Here is a 26,113-nt window from a genome sequence, read left to right on the forward strand (position 1 = left end):
TCGACAACAGTGAACAGATGTTATCTATTAGATAGATAGATAGATAGATAGATAGATAGATAGATAGATAGATAGATAGATAGATAGATAGATAGATAGATAGATAGATAGATAGATAGATAGATAGATAGATAGATAGATAGATAGATAGATAGATAGATAGATAGATATTTATCTGACTTATTTTCTCAGTAACTAGGAAACTAAAAGTGTAAAATGAAATCACAGATTGCACCAATAGACTGTGTGACTGTGAGTTACTGTAAGCATTGCAGTGGCTGCTCTGGACCTAGAAACTGCTTGTGTAAGATATTATCTAACTTCAAAGAGAGTTTAATTAATGAATGATATGTCTGGACACACTGTGCTGTTTGAAATAGAGTCTAATCTCTTCTGCTGCCCTTTAAACATTTTGGATTTACAGCCAGGAGGGACCAGCCAGGCTACAGGGACCTCACTGGACAAAATGACTTCTTTTTTTTTTATTTGGGGAAAATTTGCTGTTCTCATACTCAGTGGTGTTACTTCCGACTTTAAATCCATTTAAAAATAAATCGTTTTCATAATCCTCGGTGGCATACAGTGGAAATGGTTTAGTATGATTAAATCAAAGTCTGTTTGCATGTTTACATTCAAACAGACTGCAGACGCGTGGGAGTTATAAAAGTGGAGATAAAGCTGAGATTCAGTTTTTTACCCGGTGATCTTCTTGTCACCCTGAAGGGTCTCTTAGACAGTGGCTTTGTGAAACGCTCCTATTCTATTGTGCTTGATGGCTGAGTTGTTTACAGGGATGATCAGCTTGATGTCTGATCTATTGTGACACGGGTGAATGTTTTCTGGTTCTTTGGTGTCTCTCTGCTGATCTATTCTTCCATTATTCACCCATAAACCAGCATTTAGTCCTAAACTCCTTCTATTTCCTACCGCAAGCACTTTCATATCCGTAAACGTAACCATTGCATATCAGTTTATTTCTCATGGTGGGTAAATATTTTGATGAATTGTGGAAATAATTATGAAAATGTAGGAATTCTTGGGTGTTTGGATTTTGGGTGTTTGCATTTTGGTTTTCTTGTTATTTTCCTTGTGGCTTATTTGTGTTCAACAAGTCTATCCAATTTCACTTCATCATGGTGCAGTATCGGTTTATTTCTTTTTATGTAGCGTCTTAGCTTGCGCTTGTGTTTTTATTTGAATTGATTTTCTTCGAAAACCAAAATGGGAAAACCAAAATGCTTTTCCTATTTTGGTTTTAAGGTCCTTGGACTTTTAGTTCTGGGTTAATAACCCAGACTTTTAGTTCTGGGTTATTAACCTTCTTTTGTTAAATTTCTCCATTTTCATCACAGTTTCGCTTTGCAATTGGGTCTTTTAAGGGACACTATTATGTAAAGTCCTATATAAACCATTCTGAGCCTTGTATCACTTCATACTGTTATTCCATCATCAAAAAGATACCTGGAGTGTTGATCTGATTCTTTCAAACATGTCTGAGGAATCCTTGAAACCCATTGGGTGTACCTAAACATTTGCTCTTATAAAGTGTCCCTTATTTCCCCAAAGGTTCTCCTCTGAGCTGCTGTCTCCAGCCAAGTTTTCCCTAAAGCAGTCAACTCCCCTACTCAGATCCTTCAGACTAGCCAGCAGCAATTAGCAAACACCTGGTAAAACTGTTCATCTGCTGAGCTGATTATACAAACAATGAGCTCAGTCTGGTAGGAATGGTTATACATGGCATAATGGAGGAGCACTGTTGTAATAAGGCATGGAGGGCAGAGAAAAAGAAGGGGCTTCTTAAAGAGACAGACGCCCAATTTCAAGGCGTCAAATTAATGTTAGCTCAAATTTCTTTTAACTTATGTTTGATATAAGTTATATATATATATATATATATATATATATATATATATATATATATATATATATATATATATATATATATATATATATATATATATATATATTGACAACTGAAGGTATCATGGCTACTTTATTGTGTACACACTACTGCCCTTTTGAACTACATACATACTAAATAATATTAAAATTATATGATTTCTTTCAAAAGTAGATTTTTAAACATTTTATTTTCAATGGTTGTGCTTCTGATTCGTGTTTTGGACCAGTTCACTCTTTGGAAAAATGACAGATTATAAACCCCGATCAAACCAAAATGACTATGTGCGACCACATTCTGGTAGATCTTATTTATCTGACTCACAAAACCACATTTTCCTATTATGAGCAGTTTAAAGAAAACTACCTCAAATCATCACTTGTCAAAAAGGGAACAAACTGATGCATAGCAGTTTTTTCCCCGCAAATAAAAAGGCTTAAAAAAATGACACCAAACGATGAGATGAAATGATCCCCACCTTGTGCCAAGCTGTTTTCCTTCACGAGAACACAGTTTGCTACAAATGTCATAAATCCAGTTACTTGGTCCTCCGTTTTGTGTAGTCCCAACACTGCTTTGCCTTCTCAGCCTTTTTGTATTTGACAAAATGTGAGAAAGTTCAAGCTGAATACTGTTGCGAGGCTATATAATGGCAACTTTCGTTGGGAGTTTGTTTTTCTGCTCATTGTTTCATTCTGCATAGTTTCTGCATCTTTTGCAGTGATGGATTGCCCCATAGCTCTGCAACAGCCTGCAAACATTTGAGATAATCATAAGGCAAACACAGAATCAATGCCTCTCAGCCTGCAGAAACCCTATCCTCCCCCTTGACTCACTAAAAGTACAGAAGCACCTGCAACGGAGAGGCACGGCGTCTCTTTAAGGAGTAAGAGGAAGATGGAATAACTGTAGGGAAAGAAGAAGGAGGAGAAGAAGAAGAAGAAGTGTCCATGTGTATGGTTGGATGTGCAACTGATAGACAAGGGAAAACAAAGATACAGAGGAAAGAAAGATAAGGAGAAAGATAAAGACAAAGAGACACAACATTGCATTAGACACTAAGAGCCATTCCTTGCTGGCTAAAGGCTAATGCAATTGCCACACAATAAGAGCGTCTCAGCGGAGGCTGTAAAAAGAACTAGAGAGGGGAATGTAAGAGGAGAGGCAGGGAAGGAGGGAGGAGGGAGTGTTAGGTTAGGGAGGAGGGTAAGGGAGGACCGGCAGCTCTGCCTTCAGACTCTCATATGAATCTCCTGGGACAATGGGTGAAAGTCTCTCTGAGTCTGTACTGTAACTCTGGGCTGAGTGGCTCACTTGCTGTGTCTTCAGGGTGATTGATCAGGCTTGGAGGGAAGAGAGGCGGAGGGAGACGAGTCCGGTAGCAGGCAGGCAGGCAGGCAGCTGGCTGGGTGTGTTAACTCCACATCTGACCTCTATGGGAGCAGAGCTGCCTCCTCTCCTCTCCAAGCAGACTGTGGGAACTGGGGGGGACAGAGCTTCATCCTCCCTCCCTCCACGCTGCCACCACCACCACCTCCCCACCTCTCTCTGCTTCTTGCTGGGCCATTGAGCTCAGAGAACTGGCACTGGACAGACCGGGACATGACAGGACAAGACAGCTCTGGTAGTCGAGCCCTCTGAGGATTTCCACTGCAGAAGGAGTTCTGGAGCCGCCTCCGTCACTCAGACAGCCGGGCGGGTTTCTTGTCAGTTATTAGCCAGATTTTAGTTTGTCAGCCAGTAAATCAGTCACTGGGGTCTCTTCCACTCTGTGAATATCCTCATCTGAACTCTGATGTGACTCAGACGGCGTCCTGGACCACCAGAGGACCGCCAGAGGGTACGGTGAGTAGCAAACACTCCTCTCCGTCTCTCTCTCTCTCTCTCACTCTCACACACACACACACACACACTTTCCTCTCAGTATGGGTGCAGCATTCTTTTCACAAATTTTATTAGCTGACTTCTGCTGTGCCTCTTCTTGTTTTTTCCTTTGTGGCTGCTGACTTGTCACAAACACATGACAACAGATCCGATCAGAGCTTCAGCCTCAGACGTGCTGTGCAGTCGTCTCAGCCTGGCTTTGATCTTTGGATGATGAGAAACAGGAAGGCGTTGGATCTGCTTGTTCGACAAGAGGTCGTTGCCCTATTTCTTTTTCCTAGACCTTTTCAAGACCAAATCCTAACTACAGAACTTTTTATTAGATTGAAATCTCCCTGAACAGAGAAAGAGAGATATTTCACACACCTGCATGACTTGAAGCTGCTGTACCAGCACTTTCTCGCACGAGTCTCGTGACTGTGGGGGGTTTTGTGTAGCGCCATAATCTCTCTGCTGTTTGGAAAAGGAGGTTGATAAACTCACCCTAAAGTCAAAAGTTTAGAACATTTCTGGACAAATAGTTCAAATAGTTGAGCATGTTCCAACCCTTTATCTGTGTCTGCTAGATCAGTGAGCCGTTCCCATGTGTGAGGGAACTTGTTCCACTAGAACAAAGCTAATACACCAAGACTAAGTTGCACAGACAGCATGAATAGATTCACATCAGCTGGGTATGAAGAATAAGCGTGGATCGTGGGCAACGCTGCCAGATACGAAGGAATTTAGACGAGCCAGGTGAGCGACACTCCTTGGATTAATAAGAAATACCTGGTTCGTTTTCAGAAGTGAACAGAACCCACTGTAGTATGAATTAAATCTAAGATGGTGATTTATGCTGCAATTTAACACAAAATATAACGGTGCTGTGCCTTTAAGTTTGGGTTAAAATCAACATTTAATCTAGAAAAAGGGCCTATTTACATTTTAACAGATGCTAATATGGGCGTTGGCTCGACAACAGTGAACAGATGTTTTCTATTAGAGTTCGATCGATCGATAGATCGATAGATCGATAGATCGATAGATAGATAGATAGATAGATAGATAGATAGATAGATAGATAGATAGATAGATAGATAGATAGATAGATAGATAGATAGATTGATTGATTGATTACATTTTGTTGGTCTGTCACATATTATGTCTTCAAAACGTTTGTTATTCTAAAGTGACAAATGCAAAATGAATGAATACTCTGGTCTTTGACTAGGCCGTTGGTGCTCTGGCTGTAGTTTGAGGTCTTTATCCTCCTGGAAGCTGAACCTCAACTCCAGTTTCATGTGTTTTGTAGTTTTGTTCCTTCATGGTGGTGGAGAATGTGTTTGTTTTCTGTGACGCATAAGCATTTCTGATGGAGGACAAAAAGTTCAGCTTTGGTCTCTTGAACATTGTTCACATGTTTTTTTTTTTGTGTGTGTGTCCCCAACATGGTGTGTGGCAAACAACAAACTGGACTTAAAGTTAATCACTTATGGCTTTTTCTTGCTTTTTCTGCTTTTCCATGAAGGCCATTTTATTTTATCACAGTAAATCAACTACAACAAATGCATTTTAATTTGTAGGAAATATGGAAAAGCATGCAGCATTTTCCTTTCAGTAGGTAGGTAGGTGGGTTTCGCTAAGATCAAATGCAGAGTGTTAAAGTGGCTGGGACAGCGTGGTTTCCCTCGGCCCTTTTAGCCCGGCCTTGCGTCTACCGCAGAGAATTTCCGTCTGAACCGAGGCAATCACAGGCAGCACACATTCAAAACCATCTTAGCCAGCAACCAAATGAAGGAGCCTTTGATACAGGCCCCGACAGATGCATATTTTCTTTTTACGAGCAACTAAGTAGTAAACAGCTTGCCTTGTTGGCTCTGCTGCGGGATTCCAAAAGAAGGGTCGTTTATATACACATGCACGACATGTGAATGGAAGTAAGTATATGGGAAAAAAAAATAGGGAATTATTAAAATTAAACACAAACAGAATCCGGGAAAGACAGAGCTCTCTGTGACCGAGTGACACCACCGGCTGGACGCTCGCAGTGTTTGCCAGTTTCTGATTTCATAATCGGGTTTGTTGTGCTACGCCTGGCTGCTGCAGACGCAGCAACAACAACAGCAGCAGCAGCAGCAGTGGCGGTGGTGGTAAACTCCAATTGAAGCCATGTGTGGTGGAAAAACAGGCCCGAGTTTGTGGAGGGATCGCATGCTTGAAGTGGGAGGGAGCCTGCTGGTTACAGAGGTCACAAGCCGAACACGCCAACTCCTCTTGGCCCTTCTCACACGCCATGCTGACGGATGCATCTCAATAGTTCCTCCCAAGCCTCCTCCACTCCCTCTGCGCCTTAATCTGAAATCATTTTAAAAGGTGAATCAGTCTCTCTCTCTCTCGCTCTCTTGGTTGTTTTTTTTTTATTTTTTTTTATACCTATTCAACTTCTTCAGAGCATGCTTTTGTTTTCAAATGTGGCGTTGAAAGCAGAGGAGGTGTGTTGGAAATTTAGGAAGGATTGGTTGAGTGCAGCAGGAGACACTTTATTATCTTTGGCTCCACTAATAGCAATGACACATAGTGTTCCCTGGCATTCCCACGTTGTTGTGTCTGGGTTTATTTTCTCCACAGCTACGTCACCTGATCTCACACATTCGTCGCATCTTCGGGGTTTTACCCTCCTCGGAGCATTACTTTCTCCGTCTCGCTCCTCTCCCTTCTTGGGTTCCTCTCGGGTTCTCGATAACAGTCTTCCCCCTCAGAGTCCAAATGTTATCAGAGCGGCCGCAGCTATTAGCTAATAGCTGCAAAAGCTAAAGCTATCAGATTCAGAGATAGCCAACGCCAGGCTTTAATGCAGCTGTGCCATTTCCCCTCATGCATTATAATCGATCATGTTCCTGTCAACGAGGAGGGCTGGATCGTTTTTTTGTTTTTTTTGTTGTTGTTTTTTTTTTCATTTTGTAATCCCTCTTTTAACCAGTGACTTGTTGCCTCTGTAAAGATCACATTCATGTGATTTAACACCGGGTGTTGTTTTTTGGCATAATGTTCTCCATTACTTTTTTTTTTTCTTTTCTTTTGCTCTCTTGTGTTGGTGTCTTTTCTAAGAAAAGGTTGGTAATGATTGATTTTTTTTCATGAAATTACATCTCCGCTGAATTGCATTAACTATGTAAAGTGGATTATTGTTAATGGGACATGTGAAAAAGCACCCGCATTATGCTCGCTCCCATCATCAGTCACATGGGAGGGCTGGATTATCAAGAGTGAGTGATCTAATGAGCTAAATAATGAAGCCAAGCCCCAGCCAACACGGGTAATGACTTTTTAATGCTCGTGGGTTCTTTAGTTACCTACAGAGGTGCGATTGGTTCAGATAAGGCCTTTTGTGCTTGGTCAGTTGTGACCATCGTGTAGGAAATGCTTGTACACAATGCTGTCTCTGTCAGGGTTCAGCAACCAGCGGCTCCAGAGACACATGTGGCTCTTTGGGCTTCCTGCACTGGTCACCCAATTTTTTTTATTTAGGCACATAAACGGATTTATCAGCCCTTCTTTCCTTTTTTTTTAATTTTTTTTTTTTTACGTAATATCAACACAGATTAGCTACAGCAAAATGGTACTAATGGCTTGGTAGTTAGACATTTATTTATTTTCCATAAATGAGGAAAAGGATTGAATTTGCTTTAAAAATGAATTATTATTCCTTAATAATAATAATAATAATAATAATAATAATAATAATAATAATAATAATAATAATAATAATGACAATTATTATTATTATTTTTAAAAAGAACAGATTTTATTGCATGAGGTGTTTATAAAATGTGATGAGTCATCTTTCAACTTGTTGGTTTTGTGGCTTTGAACAATAAGAAAAAGAGTGAAAATGCTTTTCTGAACAGTAAAGATTGACATCCACTGGTCTATTAGGAGTCTTGTAAAAGGACAATATTGTGTTAAATGTTGGACTGAAAAGACAGACTGAGACTAATTTCTAAGCAGCAATTCTGTATGTTCGGTACGTGGTATTATTATGTTGTTGTTTTTTTTTGATATAGAAAGTAAATTTGCCCACCCATATCCATGATTTTCCAAAAGTACAGCCAGAAACATTTTTTCAGTATAATGGGATTTTAAGGGATGGGTAAACTCAAAATGACACGTAGCTTTGTATTGTTACATAGTCTTCCAAATTTTCAACAAATAAAATCTTAAAATGTTAGCATGACTCAAAGATCAAATGAATTCCCCCTCCAAGTCTTTTTGTACCACTCTTACAGACGCAAATGTTTCAAAGGACGTCTCTGCTAGCTTTGCTCATCGAGAAAGTCTCAACAGAGTGCATCACAAGGACGCACGAAAAGAGAAAAGTGAACTTTTTGTGATAAAGTGAGCATGGGAATATGGAGGTGATTCCTGTTGCTGTGGGGGAAAAAACAGCTGTGGCTGTTATGATAAAGGAAACATTACAGCTTTTATCTCACGTATAGTGAATCATTCTTTAAACCTGGAGCTGATTACAGGCATATTCAAAGTTTCCCATTAGCCTCAAAGATCTTCACCCTTTGTAAATGTAGACTTAAGTTTTATTAAGATTAAAATGGCTGGTGCCGATCTCCAGCAGTCATTGGGTCGAGAGGTCAGCCACAACCTGGACAGGTTGGCAGTCTGTCACATGGCAGCACAGTGTCACAGGAGTAACAATGTTTAGAGCTCAACTGCTTTTGGACTATGGGAGGAAGTCGCAGTACCCAGAGATAACCCACTGAAGAACAGGGAGAACATTCAAACTCCATTCAGAAAGACCACAGGTCAGGGTTCAAACCCAGGACCTTCTCGCTGCAACGCAACAGTATTAACAGCTGTACCACTGTGCTGCCAGGATAAAAAACATTTTTTTTTGTAATAAATGACTTTGTGGTAAAGTCTTATTTAAGATCTGTAACGTAAAGTCATTTAACCTAAGACGGGGTGTCATGTCTCATTCAAACGTCTTGTGACAAATTATGTAACTGACTTGAAATCCCAACCGATGGACGCAGACGGAGCTGTGGTATTGTTACACAAGCAGCAGCAGAGAAAGTTTGTGTTTTCTTTTAAGTAAAGATGTTGTTGGCTGAGGAAAGGACTGTAAATAATCAAGCTGAAAATTGATCTCCACCTATTGTTCCTGTTAACACGATACACAAGCTCAACTACATGCTACAGGAACTTAGAAAAGCAGCCGCTGAAACTCAGGAGTTCATGGTTAGCTATGAGGTTTAATACCATGTTAGATAATTATTGTTACTTTGTGATTTCAGTTGTTCAGCGGTGAATACTGATGTTGCTCAGGGCAATGCTTTGATATTAATGATTTATAGCCACCCTGATTAAAGTTCCTTCCGCAGTGAGTCATCTGCTGGCCGGGTTTGAAGAGCATTAGCTACCGCAGACAATATATACTTGATAATCTAATAAAAGTATTAGCTCTGCATCTCCTCACAACTCTGGAAGAAAGTGGTCTTTTTGCATACCCACTTAAAACATTCATTTTTAATTACTTTCATTTTAAAATGCATCAAAGTTTAGATTTGAGCAGCATCTTAATGTTGGCCTTATTTACATTTAAGTCTAAGGCTGCCAATAACCTTTAATACTTGCACCTACAGTTTATATTCACATTCAGTTTTCCTTTTATATTTTTCTTCAATATTAGTTTTAGTTTAATTATTACTGAACATATTTAACGGGGTGAAAATGTCTCATTTTGATTTGCCACTGTCTGCTCAATTCTAACGCTGAACCTTGGAGAGATTTTTTTTGTCCAGCCTTTTTTTTTTAATCACATTTCATGATGACTTAAATGTTTTGCTAGTCGCCCTGACTGTATTGATATTTATGTGGGTAGGTTTAGATGAGCATTTATTTTCTAATTTATAAAGATTATCACACGCATCTTTCTTGAATCATGTGTTCTTTTGTCTGAAGAGTGGCTATTAGAAACAGGCTTGTGGTTATTAATTAAAAGTTTCTAAATTGCTGTGTACTTTCTGTGTATTCTGGGCAAAACAGGCACAAATTAAGGCAGAAGACGGTACGAAAATCAGAACACAGGCACAGATACACACAGACGTTTCTGAGAAATAATTAAGGAAAGCATCTACAGCCAGATGTCTCTGTCTCAGAGTCATTAAAAAGTCCTTTGAAAATGTTCAGAAAGAGTATGTCCTGAATTTTTAGGTCAATTTGCAAATAATTAAAGGCATGAAATGCAAATGCCCCAGTTACATTTATTACTGGGGCTACCAACAATTACGGTATTCTGTTGCAAGCTATTATTATTTTTGTGTTAGATTTTTTTTTCTGAACTGAACAACTGCAGCAAATTAATGGTTGGATTTTTCTAAAATTTAGCTTCTGCATTGACAAATTACTTTATTTTACTGTAGCCAGTAAATTAGAAACTATATTATCTCCAATTTTAAATGTTTTTTTTTCTTCTTATACACAGTTTGCGATTTCTATACAGCTGGTAAGCAAAAATTATTTTTATTTAATTGTTGGGTTTTGCAAATTTCCTAAGCTTGTGGTATCCATTGTTCAAATAATTTTGTTTTCAAGTAACTCAAAATATGGCGCTGAAGAATTAATTAAAAAAGTTTAATGTTCTAAGCTACAAGCTGTCAAGCTTAGATGCACAAAACAGACAGCAACTCTAATGCTAACTTAAATAATGCATCGGCCAGGTGTTGTATTCATGCCAGCAATTGACTCAAAACTTTTTTCAGATATTTCACCGTCTCCATCCAAACACTTTCCTTGCGCTCTGTCTTGAGAAAGGTGACAAATCACAGTTGCACCGAAGTGAGAAACACAGCGTGACATCAGCATGGCACAGCTAGATTCAGATGTGAATGCTGCACCCGCAGTCGCCACCACATTTATCTTGACATCTCCTGTGTAAACATTGCCAACTGCAGAGCTGGGCTACATGGGAAAGTGCTTTTCAGTAAACGGTTTGAGGTTTTTTGTCATCCCCTGAGGGAAGAAATGCAGCGAGAGAACGTTTAAAAAGTGAGACACATGAAGATGTTTATGTCCTTGAAGGTATTTATTGCATTTTTCCCTTTGCTACGCCGCCTTAACTCCCTTTTGTCGACTGATTTTCCCAACAAGCGTGAATGGGGTCAGTTTGTTTGGCTGAGCGTGCAAACCATGTGCTTTTCTAAATTTGATGACTTGCTTACATCTTCAGCCTTTTATGCAATAATAAGTTCCTTCAGGCTATAAATCTTGTTCACTGGACACACACAGACATAATCTATTAAATCTGGAATTTCATAAACCAACAAAGTGATGAGTAACTCCTGTACACATGTGGGCTCTAGATTAGGAATGAACATGTCTAAAAATAACAGCATACATCTATACATTTCTACATGCTTTTTTTAAATATATATATATTTTATTAACAGGACCTTTGAATCACTTAAATCTTTGCCACGTTACCCTCGATTTCATGCCAGATGTGACCAATCGTTCGTTTTAGTCTGACAGCAGCCTCACCAGTCACTCGTTTCCCATTTCGACTTTCACGCCCATCAAACAAACACTGACTCACCGCGGTGTTAGCGGGCAGCGGCCACTCCCTTCATTCACACATCTTCAGCGTTTTCTCTCTGTTTTCCTTTGTCAGACAAACACGCCACAAGTTGTGCATGCAAATGAAGTGCACGCACGCAGGCATTCGCTCTCTCTGCCTTTGCTGTTCACTGATGCACAACTTTGTGTTCCAGATCCCACAATCTACACAAACATTTTTATTCATGATTCCTGTGCAGGGAGTGGCTGACTGTTAACACACTGCTTGACAGCACAGGCATATTTCTCTGTCTGGAAGACGTCTGCATGCCTTTTTTTAAAGGTTGTACAACGTGTACCGAGGCTCTGCGCATGAATACCAAGGCTTTATGGAGAAAAATTAGAAATATGAATCTTTATTCAGAGAGGATAGCTAAGGTTTTTCATTTTTAAAGGCTGTGATTTTGATTGTTTTCTAATGTAATATGTTTCTGTGTACATAAATCAATTAAAGCTTAAGTAAAACGGACTGTCTCTCCTGCAACAGAAGAAAACATTAGACTTTTCTTCTTAGTTATTGTATTTATTTATGGAAAACATGTGAATGAAGTTTTAAAACCTTCCAGACTTTTCCAAGCGGCATCTTTACCCTGTTGTTAGGAAACTCCGCCAGCCCAGATGGTTCAAAGTCCGGAATGAAAGAGAAGAGATGATGCACAAAAAGTGATCAAGGAAAAACCGCCGAGACTCGGCCCTAACCTCATCCTCCTCTTCACTGCTCAACAATCCTGTCATTATTCCTTCTCCACCCGGGTGGGCCGGAAAATTTCTCTGCAAAGCAGCACAAACAAATACAAACAAACAAAAAAAAAAAAAACAACAAAACATGGAATAGATGTACACCACGACATTTACAATTCTGCAAGGAGAAAGTTGTGAAAATGGCAGAAGTGTTTTTTGTTTTGTTTTGTTTTTTCTGTGTCCTCATCAAGCAACATTAAGCCTTAAACAGTGGAAAAACAAACCAACATCTTTCTGTCTCAACTGAAACCGGGACTGCACAGACACCCACTGGCAGCGCACCGCTAGAGTTTCCTGGTTTGCGTTAAAACAATCGAGCAGGTAGCTGGCTCTGCATGTTTCAGCTAGACTCCACATCTGCTGCTTCCTGCTGATCACTGCAACAAAAAACCCGCAGTTTTTTTTTATTTTTTTTTATTTTTTATCTTATCTCACAAATGCAATTTTTCTGTTACGCACATTATGTTGCGTCATCCTCCAATGCAGGGCTTGGATGAGTGCTCTTAAGTGCATCATATATTATCATCAAAACACTGCGAGGTCTGATATGAAGGTTTTGTTTCACAGAGAGAGAAATAATGGATCTAAAATCTCCTCTCTCTCTCTCTCTGTCTCTCTCTCTCTTTCTTTTTCTTTTTCTCCAGGTCACAGGTGTTCCACAGCTGCTGCGGAAAAGAAGCATCTGGAGTCCAAAAACAATGTAACAGTGCGGAGGGCGGTAAAGGGCATAGAGGTGGAGACCGGGCCTCTGGTCTCGCTGTTTTAGGGGAGGGTTCCTGGCACCGTGATTTGATGCACAAAGAGAAACAAAAATCACATTGCCAGGGATTTCCACTCCTTCACAGCTCAGCAGGACGTCTGTCCCGACCTCACATTTCCAACCCAGGGGCTCATTTTGAGGCCCGATTCTGGAGCAGTGGAGGAATTAAACCAAAACGCTATCAACCCATCTCTGCAGACCTCTAAAAGGTTAAGTTGTGTCTGTGTGTATTTAAGGCTGCAGCTGTTTGAAATTTTAAACTATCCTCACCACTCTGTGCTCTAATGTGCCAGGAAATGGATGTAAATGCAAGCCAGAGCCACACAGGAGAAGGTTTATATTTCAGATGTTGGATTTTAGGGTTTATAAACAAGGAATTTATTTGGAGAGCTAAGATAAAAGTGGAGATCCCTCCACTGCGCCCTCTGAACACTCTGCAGAATCTGAAACCACTGACTTCACTGCCGACGTCTCACGTAAAGGTCTGCATAAATCTCAGCCAGCCGCCCACTTGCTAAAGGCACAGAGCTTAGCTAATTGGTGAGCATTGATCCCTGCAATGTGTTGTTCACAGTGGCTAAGTTCAGTGCCTGAGGTGAAATAGTTGATTCAACGTGGAGGATTTGTTCCGGTGGATGGACTGAACTTGATGATCTCGGATAAGCTGAAAGAAGAAGGGAAGGAGGAGTGAGAGGTCAGGAGGAGATGAAATGACGTGTACGGAGGATAAGGTCACGATTATGGCCTGAAGTGTGATTTTTGAACTTGTTCTGCTCTCCTTGTGCATGAAAGAAACTTTTGTCATTTAGATTAGAATATTCTCATAAACCGACCCAAAAATCTCACCATGTGACCCATGTACAATAATTTAAAATACTATACGAACTTTGCGCGATAGGAAAAAAATTTGAAGCAACCTCATGACGTCTCTTCTGATTTTATCCCTGCATTAACAGCATTCAAGCCTGTGCAAAATAATTTAAAAAAAATCTTAAATATATATCATCATAAAGTGAATAGAGTGTCATTACTGACTGAGAGTTTAAATGTTTATTGTGACTGGATAAGTCACTGCTTCTTCCTGCTCCTCTTCAAACATATTTTGTTTTTGATTTTACAAATCGTTTATTTATTTGTTGCTTCTTTTTTTTGCTTGCATTTGTTTTTACTGACGTTTTTAAGGAAGGAAGGAAGGAAGGAAGGAAGGAAGGAAGGAAGGAAGGAAGGAAGGAAGGAAGGAAGGAAGGAAGGAAGGAAGGAAGGAAGGAAGGAAGGAAGGAAGGAAGGAAGGAAGGAAGGAAGGAAGGAAGGAAGGAAGGAAGGAAGGAAGGAAGGAAGGAAGGAAGGAAGGAAGGAAGGAAGGAAGGAAGGAAGGAAGGAAGGAAGGAAGGAAGGAAGGAAGGAAGGAAGGAAGGAAGGAAGGAAGGAAGGAAGGAAGGAAGGAAGGAAGGAAGGAAGGAAGGAAGGAAGGAAGGAAGGAAGGAAGGAAGGAAGGAAGGAAGGAAGGAAGGAAGGAAGGAAGGAAGGAAGGAAGGAAGGAAGGAAGGAACAATCCAATTCAAGAAAGGGACAAGTTGTAATTGTATTTAAGGCAGTTTTACTTTTTAATTTATAAAAAAATGATCACATTTTTATTAGCCTGTGGTGTGTTCATGGTGATCTTTTCCACTTACCAGATTCAACACTTTTCCTGTTATGATGGAAATCACAGCATTCACTCTGACCACAAAAGTTTGAATTACAGTTTCCAGCGTTTCCTAATATTCTCGCTCCGGCCCACTCCGCTGACTAACACAACCCCAAGGCGTACATCGTGACCGAGTGGATCCGAGAGTTGAGTTTGCTGGAGACTTGATGACTTTCAGAGTCTGTCTGACGTATTTTGGAGGCGACACACGAGCACTTGTGTTTTCTGACTCATGGTAACATTCATCTTTAGTCTGAAATGGAGCCATTTTACAGTGATGCCATTAATCTTTATCTGTGAGAATGCCACAGTATGTGTACCTCAGTATTAAACTCATTTTTTACAGGGTTGGTGCAACCTATTGCAAAGGAGTGAAACAAAAAGATTCTTAAATATAACTTGAAGTTTGTCGCAGTCCTTCCTGTGCAGCTCTGTTTTTAGAATGGAAACTAGTAATACAGGTAAATATTAGTGATATTAACACTCCCAGCATGATAAACTCAGAGTATATAGCATTTTGCATCCTTCCTTTGTGACTATATTACTTTTACATTTTTTTCATCAACATAAATAGATTTTTAATCCCATTTTGAGTTGCGCAAAGTAAAGATTTCACATAGTCTAGTTGAAGTTAGAGATATTGTCGTACGCATAAGATGTGTAAGCTTGAAATATTTTTCCTTGTACATCAGTCAGTGACTTATTTCAATAGATATTTTCTCAGCTTTTAAAAACATTGCAGTAAAACAAGATAAGATGCAGAAAAAAACGATAGTAAAAGTCTTAAGCAAGAAATGATCCCGTTATGATGCTGGGGATTGTTTTAGATGATTGTTGCTGGAGACTGACGTCAGATACCATTTGTTGTTAGGATAATGTCTGGGATTTAATATTTGTGGCAACACCAGCGAGCTGTGAAAATACAATTTGTGTGGACAGTTTATGAAAAGCATGACTTATATTTGTGTGCATGGCGTGCAAAACGTAGACTAAGCACATTTGACTGAGCTAAGAAATGTGGGTTTTGTCTCAGCACTTCTGGTCTTTCTGTTTCATTGAGCATGCTTTGCAAGCTTTGTCCAGACAGCAGCCAAAACACTAGTTATTACGTCTTAGAGCGTTCAAAGCAAATATTAAGTTCATGAAGCATGAGAATATTTTTTTTCTGCAAGTTTTGTTTGCGCCCAATTAACTAAAAGTATTTCTAAATATTCTGCAGTCTAAATTAAAAAAAAAAAAAATCAAATCATTTGTTGCTTTTGTGCAAAGCTTTAGGAACAGCTTTGTGTTATTTCACTGTATTTTAAACTGTTTGGTATTCAAGCATAGATGTGGGATTGCTTTTAGTTAACTATAAAACTATGTATAAGGCAACAAACAACAGATGAGGTAGAGAATAGCTAATGCTTTATGATTGTTGTTATTTTTCATGCTGCATAAATGAAGCAACCTTTCTTTAAGTTGTGGTGTTCCTCAGGGATAGTGTTTATTTACCTTACATGTGCTTCCTGGGAAAAATGCAGCATTTCATTACAATGTTCACCCAGATTTATTCTCTCTCAGATTCTGAGAATCACGCAGAATAAATATACATTTTAAACAGCACTAATGACGTGATCCTGGAGGTTTTTATAATTTTCTACGGTTAAATGCTGGCCTGCTTGAGATAGTCATTTGTGACCCTCAAAATACCTCTGAAATATTACTTTTCTTGAACAACTGTTCCTTACAACTCAAATATTTGAAATAATTAATTCATTGTCACCAATAACAATAAAAAAGGACAGCTATAGGGCTTTTATGACCGTAAGATCTGATTATCAGCCACTCTCCGATTTGTCTCTTTGCTTCCTTCTTTTACCTAAAACCAGGTAAAAGTTGGAAGAAGTTTTGAATGGTTTGCCACTTGAATATTTCTTAAGTGCTCTTTTAATGTCTATTTGTTTCAGATTTGCTTACTAAGCTTTAAAAAACATTTAAAATGCATTTATTCTCAATTACTTTTATTTAGTTTTGCATCTCGTTACCATTGCATGATCACCATTTCTTTACGGTTCCCAAACATTTTCGTTTGTTTTCCTTTAAATCCTGTCGTCTGTTTCAGGGGGTTCATTGTGCATCATTGTGATCGACCCTGTTGTTCTAAATGTGCTGTATAAATAAGTTTGACCTGACTTCTGCAGAATTTCGTACGCTGAGGTTTGCCCTGTGAAAGAGTGCCGGGCTGTGCCCTCCTGTGCCTACTGAACTGGTATCAGTGTTTTACCTGAAAACTGGCTCAGTTCAGCAGGAACAGGAGTGGAGCTCACTAACTTGGAGGACACGTCCTGCATGCAGCAAGTAAACCCAACCCAAGTTCAGTATTTCAGTTGGGTTAAGGTGGCCGCACCCTTCCCCGAACAGACTGAAGGCTCGCTTTGAGTCAGCCATGAAAATCACAGTCAAGCTCTTGAACTTATCAATCAGCAGCCCTGCACCTTCTGAGCTAAACACAAATGAGTCATATTTAGCTTTCTTTACATACAGGTCTGTACTTGGGTTTTTTTTAGGGTTTTTTTGTGTCACAAACCCACGCAGCTGATCTTGTTGTTTTGCGCAGCTTTCATTTTTATTTCCCACTGTTTCCACTGAGAAAATCCCAGTGAAATGTCTGCCTGGGTAATCAATGTCACCCAGCAGTTCCCATTTGCACTGATGGGGAATGTGTGCAAAGCTGATTCCTGCCGACTCCTCAGATTCCTGTGGTCACTAAAGGAAGTGAGCTTCGTGGTACATTTTATGCCCAGAGGAAAATGGAAGCTCGTCATTAAGTCTGATGAATCTTCTCTAATCCAGTGGCTTCGCCGTTCACGACAGGGGCTGTAAAAGTTTTTTTTCTTTTTTTATGTTGCGCTTAATTTCACAGGATAATTGTTCAGCTTAAAGGAGATCATCAGGTAAAAAGAGGACACAGGGAGGTGATGGGTGTAGAGTTTTGTTCAGATCAGGTGGTACGACTGACAAGTTAGCTGTGATTTATGTAAGTGTTCAGTCTAACAAAATGCTTTAGACGATGGTGCATAACGTCCATTATTCTAAATGTCAGGACTCTTTCAACAGTGTTCAACAATTTGATGCATGACTTAGTTTAAGGTCTAGCCATGTTTTCATTCCAGGTCTAGTCCAGTAATAATTCAAAGTGATAAAGTTTGAATAAGTCTGAGAAATATTTTCTTAAATCTTTAAAATTCTGTATAAAAAAAACAACTTATTTTCACAAAATACAAATAAAAAACAGTTTCTATTCTTCCATTATTAAATTTCTGGAATAATCTGCATTTACACTATAGTCCTGGCAAAATATTGAACAGCAGTGTTTGTGCACTTTCTATGTATTTGAGCTGAATATTTTGACCAATTTCTCACCTGTTTTGTAAATGTTTTAAGCTTCCGAAAGCTTCGATCCGCACGTCAAACTTACTATTTGGTGAGAGTAACAATTTAACGCAGAGACGACAAACCTCCAGCTAGTTGTCCCTCCTTTCCTTGCCATGATCTAAATGTTGATTTATTTCCGCATTTTGTCTTCACCACAAGACTCACAGGACACTACAGTTCCTTCAGTTTCTGCTTTGTTGTCGCACTTAAATATTTCTGACCATGAGACTATTTTAATCGGATAAAAAAAAACAACACTGATGAATAAAAAAAAAAGTACAGTTGTCAGATGGTGATTTGGTTTATTATGGGAAAAGGCAAAACAATTTGTGCAGAAGTCATTTCTGTGTGGAAAGGAATCGCTACTCTCATTAAATCTGTGATTATCCATTTGGGTTTTTGTTGGTTAAATTTCACTTGTCACGCCCGGACCTGCTTCCTAGCGTGTTTGTTTTAGATTTCCCTACTAAAGCAGAAAATAATCTACCCAGAAAAATATCTACGATGACAGGATGAATGTTTGTAATTGATAGATTAGTACTCAACCCTATCCAGACCACATTTATTCAACATAAACTACTGTTTAAACATGTTTTGATCATTTTTTTGGTACGGACTACAACTTATGTCCTGCTATGCTTATGAGGAAAAAAGCCACAACATAATGCATGCAGAATTAAGAAAGAAACTTAATAAAACAAATATTCAATAGATGCGAAACAAAGCTAGCCAGGTCTTCTTAAAGAAAACTTTTGTTGAATCTCAAAACCTTACATTAAAGCTACATTCTTCCATTTTTAGCTAAAGATAATTGTTTTACTAGATCAGACAAGTTAGAAACCCTAACCCTATGTTCGATTATTAATGCATAGGGTTTTGTGTATCCTCATCTGCAAAGGATACTAAAACAAATACTTGTTTGACGGTACATGTAACTACTAACAGTGATTTGATGCACAAGGAAACACAAAGCCAGTCGTCCAAAATGTACTAAAACTAGAAAGTACATGAGAATTAAATAAAGTCAAAGGAATTTAATCTGCACCTTTCTGAAAACATTTTAAGCCGTATATCTTAATGCAACTTGATATTTCATAACAGAATTGAGAGATGGTGAAACGTTAAGTTGGTACTTATTCTCAAGACAGACGATGATCATTACTTTGAAACACCTTTCAAAGTAATGCTTCCACACCATGAAATAACATTTTATTTCTGCTTATAATAGAATTAGGTTAAAAAAAAAAAAGATGTAATTTTCCCTGCAAATCTGGGGGAATTTAACTCAGCATCACCAGAATTGTGAGGTTCCACTTTATTTTTGAGACACATCTGTCACGTTTTTTAATGCGTCGACGCTGAAAACAAAACTGCAGCGGGGTACCAACGCCAGCTCTCCTTTTAGTCTCCATAGTGATGTCAATATCCCTTTCATCTTCGCGTCTCAAAGGCTGACCAGATTTCGTGATGTGGCCGCTTTATTGAGCCGGATCTGCTTTCGTTGCCCCCTCTTTGCCGTTCAATCAGCATCCATGCGGTTGTGGCCTGTGGCTCCGAGCTCGCTGCGTAATTTGGTTTAGAGCTGAGCGGGAACATCTGTTTCACAAAGCTGCAGCTCCTTCCACTCCTCGGGCCTCATGGAGCGAAGCGAGAAACTCAGAACCTGCCGGTCCAAACCCTCTCAAGACCAATCTGAGCCCTGAGAGGAGAAGAGTGACAGCGCTTTGAAGTGCGGGGTGAAAATGTGCGAAGTTGGGGCAGGGTTTATTGCTCAGCTGGCGCCGGTAATGAAAAAATACTCTTTATTGGCTTCATACGGAGAGTTGTAGGTTTGAGACGTGTTCTAAACCCACACAAGCAGCAGAGTTTTAATTTTTAGTTTTGAGAAACAAATACGTTTTACTTCTAATATATAAATATCACATTGATTCACAGCAACTGAGCGCTACAAAACCTGCATAGTTGCCACATTTGCACAATATTAGCTCCATTGTAATTGTGTATTGAATTTTTAAAAAATGTAATATTTTGAATATTTAGTTTAAAGCTCTATTTATCTCCACTCCAAGTGTGGTTGTGTCGTCTGTCTAAGCCCAAGAGGACAATAAAGCTCTTGACTTGACAAAAGAAATATTTATATTTGATTTATAATATTTATTTCTTAAATCAGGAGTTGATCATCCAGTTTCTCCTTCCCAACAAGTACAATCATAGAAAACCATGACTAAATGTGCTCTCCGTGAAGCAAGAAAGAATGCTATAAAACTTTGTGCCAATTTTTATGTTTTGCTTTTCTGTGTGAGGATGGATAGGTTGCAAATCATTCAGGACTGAATGATTTGGTTGAGTTTAGAAAAAAGTTTGGTTTTCTGGCTCCTGGGTTTCAACTTCTGCAATTTTTCCAAAATACAAAAAAAAATAAAAATAATAATAATAATGTTGGAATACAAGTAAAAAAAAAAGTTATTTGTCTTCTTGTTGAAATACTCCAGTTTTATAACCACCGACTGCTTGAAACCAGTGTATTATTATGAGAACACGTAAGCCTGGGGCAGCTGCTGGGATGGCTGTGGATTCTTGTTTTTAACAGTCGCCTGGAGTGCTCCTCTTACAGAAAGCCCGTCTCATCGCTTTGGAAACTTTCTGCAACCGAACCCTAATAATCACCCTCAGAACATCTTTCACCACACAATTAGTTAAGTGGTCACAATTCTCAGTCCAGAGCACAACAAGAAGGAGAGAGAGAGGATTAAGAAAAGAGGAGAGAGGGAAAAACTCTCACATATATTCCCAAGGTTGACAACAAAGTCGGAGCAGATGGCCAGCATCCAGGCCTCGGGAGAAAACTCGTGTTGTTATTGGTAATTGTATTTTAACGGCTCAAAACGTTAGCGCAAAGAAAAGGTACTTTGAAAAAGTGTGGTGTCTTTTTTCATTGTTTTGACTGGAACATGTTATTTATTCATTAAAAACAAAACAAATGTTTAATAAGAGAATCTAAGTTGACAGTCTGGCTGCCTCTGTCGTTTTATATCTCATAACCTCTGGCGGTTCTCCCGTGTATCCGCTGTGTGCTATCTGAAATCTGATAAAGAGGAAACAGCTGTTCTCAGGGCTGCTGTAGATTTTGAAAGAGCTGCCTCCTCCACATGTGTTCGCACTGGCATCAGAAAAAAAAAATCTCCCTACAATGACCCTTTTTCTAAGTCGTATTGCAGAGGGGAAAAAAAAAATAACATAATCGAGTCAAGGTGAAAGGGCATTCTACACTTAATTATAAAAGAACTCAAGAATTTAGTTTTCCACAGTTGTTTGTGCTCCGCTTTGTTTTTTTTTTTATCCTATTTCCACTCTGCTTTATGTTTGCTGAATCTTTTTGTCTTTATGTCTTTATTTAGAGAAAAGGCATGATTGAAAACCATAACAGACAAGAAGACATCATCCTGAATAAAATTCAGAAATAATAGCGGATTCTTGACTTGAGGGGCATGAAGAAGGTTACATGCAAATTTTTTCTTCTTGTCCTGGATAAAACAGACAGATCATGATTGACGGGGTGCAACTGTAACCATAACACTGGATATTTATCATTAACGATTGAATGTGGAATGGGACGCTGAAAGCTAGCCAAGTAAACCAGGATGTGTTCTTGGGGGAGTTTTTTTTTCTCCTTTGAGTAGAAAGAAGAGCTTCCTGATGTTGCCAATGGATGAACTCATGCTCTGCATGAATGAAAAATACCAGATACTGAACGACCGGCTCAGTGCACATCTGGCGGTTTCTGTTCGGGTACATCCCTCAGGAATCCATCCTTTGCGTGAACGTGCCCAGATCTCTGTCCGCTGGGGATGTCTAAATGAAGTCCAAAGTTTCAGATTGAATTACTTTTTTAAATGATCTGTACCATATCTTCCCTTATTCTTACTTGTATAGGAAAGTATGCCACCTTACAAATATGCTATTCCAATTTTCCTAAGCTTTTGACAAAGCAAACATGACCTCCATCAAAGCAAGGTTGCCACCAATTTCTTGGACACGTCCAAAAACACAACAGCAGCTCTGACATGTTGCTTAAACTCTTGCTCAAATAACGTGCCACGTATTTACACAAAGTTCCTCCTTGGAGCTGCAGACTCCAGCTGAGTTTACACATCACTGAGTACCCCACCTCCCACCTCTCCCCCACTCAGCCCCTTCAGACTAGCCAGCAGAAATTAGCACCATCTGCTGAGCTCTTTATACAAGCTACTGATCAGTCCAGCGCTCCTAAGAATGGTTGTTAACAGCATAAAGGATAAACATCCTGATTTCTTTAAAGTTGTTGTTGATATACACAGCAGAAGGCGGCATATTTACTTGCTTGTGGTGAAAAATGGCACGATGTGCCTGGAAAAACAAATTGCCGCTCCTTTAAACAAACGTACGCAAAAAGGGATACGACATGCAGCAAAGATCCTGAGATTAGAAACACTGTAAACTAAACTAGAGGATACTTCACCCTTAACATTGACGTACACAATAAAAGACAGACTATACTTATATTTTTCTTTCTTTGTCATTTGACCAGCCCTGCATGCTGTGGTCAGAAAGCTGTTATTGCAGGCGGGGAGCCAGACGGAGAGAAGCTGAAACCCTAGTTATTAAGTTTAATGACGTTCAAAACAAAGCACTGAATTTATGAAGCAGGAGAACAAGTTTTCTGTAAAAAACTAGAACTGCATTGGACATGTTTACCCCTTCAGCAAGTAAAGGTGTCTGGCAGAAGCCACAGCTGGATACTACAGTAACGTCATACTGATTTAGACAAATCTTGTTGGACAATAAGATGCATTGCTGTCAAGATAAATAGATATTTGCTGGAAACCTTTTAGTGAGTTAGTTAAATGCGACATTATTTATCATCCTGGCAGCTGATTGGACTTTCCAGATAAACTGGCTGGCACATTATACAATCTTTTATTAGGTGTCTCTTGCTCCACGTTGCAGGTGTGTGCAAGTGCAAAAGGAATGATAATCCTTCACTCGATGAGATGCAGCTCATCTGAGTCAAGGCATTCTTGTAATTTCTGTCGTTTATTACATTGTGGGAGGTTTTCCTTTTCTTTCTGTCAGCATGATGAGCTGCATGTCTTTAATCAAGTGTTGGTGTCACTCACAGTTCAGGTACCCTAAAGTTTATACACACTGGTTAAACCTCTCCTCTTGGTAATTTTCTGTTCCTATAGAGTCAGGTCGCTTGACTTGACAGTATGCAAACCCAATCGCTCCAGGATTAGTTTCAACCACTTTGGAAACTTGACGTTCTTCCGACAAGGAGCTCAAGTGATTTGTGATCAGTCTTTCCACGGCAATCAAGCAGCAGGGCACTGGAAACGCTTGTGTCAAAACAAAATACCATACAGTTTTTGTCCTCAATACAATTGATTTTACTGTCTGAATGACCTGGTTACATTTAGCCACTGACATGTCTTCTAATCAGACCGGGCCTTTGCATGCATGCAGACGAAGCTAAAAGTGGAGCCGGACCATTTCAACTGGATCACGTCATCGGCTTTCTTGACGTATCTCCATACAGGAAGACATCTGTGGCAACAGCGATTAGTGTTCATAGCTACAGATGTATGATAAATATAACTCAAGTACGTGTTCATTGCATAAGCTCTTATTCGGTCACAGATGTTTAACTGGAAAGTTTAATGTCTTTATTTCCAGTGCGAGTCCAAGGCTGAATCTCACTCTCCTGCTGTCAACGCTATGCGCACACCTACTCATGTCAGCTGGTAACTACTTTCCATTTGTGCGTTTATTTTGGAAAACATACAAAAGTTGGAAAAACAAAAAGATTGAAATTTTGGGTGAGAAAAAAGTAGGGCGTAAAATTGAAAGCAATTAGTCATTTGGAAAAAATAAGCCCACACGTATATTCCCATTAAAAAATAAATAAAAATACTGGAGGAAAATATGAGTCCAGGCAGCTCTACAAGCTTTGCACATAGAGATGCTGAATTATTTGCCTCTTGTTGATTTCAAATAAGTCCAAGCTCAATCAGTTTGATAGAGAGAGTCAGTAAACATCAATCTTTATGTCTCGCTCCAGATTTTCAATTAGATTAATTTGTGGACTTTGACTGAACAAGTCTGACCATGGATATTCTTTTTTTTTTTTTTTTTTTTTTTTTTGAACAGTGTATAGCAGGGGTGTCCAAAGTCGGTCCTCGAGGGCCGGCATCCTGCATGTTTTAGTTCTCTCCCTGGTTTAACACACCTGGATCAAATGATGGCTCATTAGAGGCCTAAAAGGAACATTGACAAGCTGAAAAGGTTGTTATCACCAGGGAGAGAACTAAAACAAGCAGGATGCCGGCCCTCGAGGACCGACTTTGGACACCCCTGGTGTATAGCTCTGTTTGCGTCTTTAGGGTTGTTGTCTTGTTAACCTCAGGCTTAAAATCTGTTTCACGCTCTTTCTTACAGGGTTTTCTCCAGGATCGCCCTGGATCCTGGAGATCCAGGATCCAGGGCGATCCTGGATCCTGGATGTAACTCCATCCATCTTCTCACCAATTCTGTCAAGCTTACTTGTCAGTGCTGAAGAAAAGCCTCTCTTATAGAATGATGCGGCCACCACCGTGCTTTAAACAAGATTAACTTACACACAGGTGGATTCTGGATTTTCTTTAGCAGCTGTCAGAGTTATGTGAGCTCAATGCTTTCATATTTTTACATTAAAACAAATTTTCATTCCACTTTACAATAAAAATGTGTATTTTTATTGGACATAATAATAATAATAATAATAATAATAATATCAATTTAAAATGTGAAAACACTGCGAGCTGCTTCACGACAAACACTGACAAATTTTAAAATAAGCTATAGGCCACACAGAAATGTATTGTTTCTTATCTCTTTTTAAATTTTCTCATGTGCCACTAAGTTGTCGCGGTGCTGACAGCCGCCGATCGCCCTCTGCACCGATCGTTGCCTCACCAACTGCCTTCTCCTGCTCTCAGACAGCCCATCATTAGCTGTCTGCGCAACACCTGGAGGCAGAGGCAGCGAGATAATTATTGAGGGCATAGCCATGTCTGCACGCAACCATCATTAAGCCATCGTACCTCATTTGGAGCAAAGAGCGGGCCTTGTTGTTGTAAGGAGAGAGAAAGAGAGGCAGAGAGCAACAACGAGGGCCCAGGATCAACCCCTGACAAGTCAGATGTGATACAACAAATGTCTCTGAGCCTTGAGCTAATAAAGGCAGGAATTTGCTGTTGGTTTTTCTTCAGGCAGCAGATCTGGAGCTGTGCCAGGCCCGAGGGATGAAGGAAGCTTATCCCTCATGTTTAGCAGAGCCGGCACAAATGCACACATCCAGACAGAGATGAGTTTGCTTTCTCTGCTTTAAATAAAGACGAATTCAGAGTAAGGCAGTCCTAAAAAGTGCCTGCTTTTGGATGGTTTAGACATCAGTCTGTGTTTCAGGGGAAAATGCTGTTTGTTATAATTGTTACACCGACAGGCCATGCAGCTTGCACAAGCCATTTGAGCTCAACATTGATAGATTGGAGTGAGTGTGGAGCATCTTTGACATCATTAATGACATCAAAAGACACAAATTGTTGCTTTGGTCTATTTTGAATTTCAACTTAAGCTTTAAGGTAAGGTAATTTTATTTATATAGCATATTTTCAGCAACAAGGCAATTCAAAGTGCCTTAAGACAAGCAATGACCTGAACAAACCTCTAGGTCTGTATTTTTTAAGAGTAAAAATGGGGCAATAGAGAGCTAATGCTTTAGTGAAGTATGTATGTAAATTGAGAAAAATGTGGTTGTGAAATCTGAAAAAAAAAAAATGCTTTGGACTTTGAGATAAACAACACAGGTTCAGTAGTTTAGCACTCGATTGTGGTTTATTGGTAGCTCATAAAGAGATGATGACAGTGACCTTGAGCCATCTAAATGACTCCCTTTCAACAAGCTGTGTTCATTGACATCAGTTTGGCACAGAGTTTGTGCAGAATTGTTGCTCAACATCTGTTTTTAAACAAGTTTTACTGTTTTTTCCCCCTGTTTTCTCATGAAGCTATAAAGCATCTCAGTGTTTTTGTCACACAT

General features: G+C 39.4%; 1 long non-coding RNA gene across 1 annotated transcript; it reads left to right on the plus strand.

The window, feature by feature from the left end:
* The first annotated feature begins 2,289 nt into the window (after positions 1–2,289).
* On the plus strand, positions 2,290–13,910 carry LOC106925112 (uncharacterized). Its single transcript, XR_001419780.2, has 2 exons — positions 2,290–3,745; positions 12,778–13,910. It is a non-coding gene; the product is annotated as an uncharacterized LOC106925112 (long non-coding RNA).
* Positions 13,911–26,113: the final 12,203 nt, after the last annotated feature.

Source organism: Poecilia mexicana, unplaced genomic scaffold (genome assembly GCF_051168715.1).
Source record: "Poecilia mexicana isolate PSO_F unplaced genomic scaffold, ASM5116871v1 scaffold_4, whole genome shotgun sequence".
In the NCBI taxonomy this organism is placed as follows: Eukaryota; Metazoa; Chordata; class Actinopteri; order Cyprinodontiformes; family Poeciliidae; genus Poecilia; species Poecilia mexicana.